The sequence below is a fragment of the Sinocyclocheilus grahami genome, unplaced genomic scaffold, assembly GCF_001515645.1.
Source record: "Sinocyclocheilus grahami isolate Dianchi unplaced genomic scaffold, SAMN03320097.WGS_v1.1 scaffold2871.1, whole genome shotgun sequence".
NCBI lineage: Eukaryota > Metazoa > Chordata > Actinopteri > Cypriniformes > Cyprinidae > Sinocyclocheilus > Sinocyclocheilus grahami.
The window spans coordinates 19,021-21,524 of NW_015508046.1; the positions used below are offsets into that span (position 1 = coordinate 19,021).

General features: G+C 39.9%; 1 pseudogene; it reads left to right on the plus strand.

Annotated features, from left to right (window-relative positions):
* Positions 1-389: 389 nt before the first annotated feature.
* On the plus strand, positions 390-888 carry LOC107575758 (histone H2A-like; annotated as a pseudogene).
* Positions 889-2,504: the final 1,616 nt, after the last annotated feature.

Genomic DNA, 2,504 nt, shown 5'->3' on the forward strand with positions numbered 1-2,504 from the left:
CCTATAGAAACAACCCACAAAATGCCAAGCCTAAATAAAAAAAGTAATTTTTCCTTCTGTTTTATAAAAGAAACCTCTCTTTTAAGGGCCACCCACTAATTTGTCATAAAGACATTATATCATCAGTCAACTGTCCAATGAAAGTGTCATGTTGCCATGAGTACATTATTATTATTATTATTATTATTATTATTAAATCAAACAATAAAATAATTATTATGCAAGGCAAATTCATATGGCACAGTATAACGGTAATCTAAAGTGATCTGCATTAAAAAAAAGCATAAAAATGTACATATAAATAAAATAAATCTAAAAAATAAATACAAATTTGAGAAACAATAATGTAAGAAAATAATAAATTAAAACAAAATAATCTAAGAGGCATTGTCTACAACTTCACTACTACTATGTGATACGTGCTTGAGGAAGGGGGTTGGGTTTGAAGTTTGGAGGGAAGTTCACTGATTGGCTTAGAGCGTATTCAGACTCCAGCCAATAGGAGACTGGCACAGTTTCTTTTAAAAGTAACTTCGCAGCTTTCTGAATTATCATTCTTACTTTGAGCTGTGTTGTAACAATTGTTATTATAATGAGTGGAAGAGGCAAAACCGGTGGAACGGCCCGCGCTAAAGCCAAGACTCGCTCCTCCAGAGCAGGGCTGCAGTTCCCCGTCAGTCGTGTTCACAGGCTTCTCCGTAAAGGCAACTATGCCGAGCGCGTCGGTGCCGGTGCTCCGGATTATCTGGCCGCTGTGCTCGAGTATCTGACCGCTGAGATCCTGGAGCTGGCTGGAAATGCTGCTCGGGACAACTAGAAGTCCCGTATCATCCCCCGTCACCTGCAGCTGGCAGTGTGCAACGACGAGGAGCTGAACAATAGGGATGGGCGATACCCCTTATTTTGTTTTCGATACGATACCGATATTTTTCAAGGCAGTATAGACGATATCGATACCGATTCGATACTTCTACACTAAACTTTTAAATTATGAAATTATTAAATTACTGAGAGTAAAATGGGTAATGAAAACCACTTAACATTATGTATAAAACGCATTTTAACCCGTTTAATCCCAAATTTTTCCGAGACATGAAAATATCCAAATGATGTGTCATTAGTAACCCTTTGAAATAATCAATAATTTTTGGGGAGTGGAAAGTGTGAAAAATTTTATTTTATGGTCAGTCACAATTGTAACCGGTGGGATAATGTGTATACTGAATTAACATTTCTGCAGTCTTAAAATTTTTTATATATCTTAGCCCAGCTATTTTAAACTGTTTGATCACATTCTAGGGTTACTATTATGCATAAAAAACCCTTACACAACATTGATAGGAATACTGAGATAAAATACAAAAAAATACAACCATCAACGTATTTCAAAATTGTTACTTTTTTGTAACAGATATCATCACATGTTTATATTAGTGCTACCAGTATTACAACATTAATATTCTACCTTATTTGTAACATCTGAACTTTTGATTTAGTGCAATATGTTGTACTGCCATCAGGGACTGCCAGTGAATGGCTGTTGCATGCATAAAATGCAACCTTTTTATTCTGACAGTGTATGATTTCTATTAACATTACAGAATAGAACATGATCAATATTATCTTTCAACGTTCAATTTAAATAATTGTAATTGCAGAAACTATGTAGGCTACAATTTTAATTTGTTTATTGTAACATAAATAACTGAAACATTTATGTTTCCCTTTCATGGGAACTTCAAACTGCGTCCTCTAGGGGTCGCTATGGGAAACGCCTCGTCATGACCCGTGTCTAATGTTGCCCGTGTCTGAAGCATACATTGAAAAAACACAAACTCGTTGGCCGGCGACAGCCATGACGTCACTACCGGTGCGACTATAGTATAAATAGGCGCCGGGAGAACACATCATTCTCTTCTTCGTCTTCATTGACTGTTCTGTTTGAAGCGTGCATTTAACCAAGGAAAAAGTAAGACCTATCTCTATTCATTATGGCGAGCACTAGCAGAGCATTTAGAAGGTGTGTGCATCCGTGTCATCGCTATTTGACACCAGATGACACACACGATCTATGTGTTGTTTGTTTGGGCGAAGAGCACGCACGCGATGTCCTCAAGGGGCAATCTGCGTGCATTGCGAGTTTTTTCCAATGAAAAAGCTCCGTTCTCTTTTGTCTCTCTTTTCAAGTAAAGAGGGGCAGCCATCTGCTTCCCGCAGTTCAGGACCCGCTGCTGCTGAGGCACGGAGGAGAATGAGCTTGTGGGGATCTCAGGTGGACCTGGCCGATGAGTTTAGAGAGGGGCTTTCCTTCTCGCGCTCATCGGCGGCGGGCTGTGGGGAACAGGATGATGTTCTCTCTTTAACGTCACCTGATCCAGGGGCCAGTGCTCTGCTGGGTCCAGCCCAGAAAGAGCGGGAAATGGATGAAGAGAGCGAAGAAGCTCATGCCACGGCAAGGCGGACTAAGGAAGTGACGTCGCGAGGTTGTCTCGAGGAACGTTATC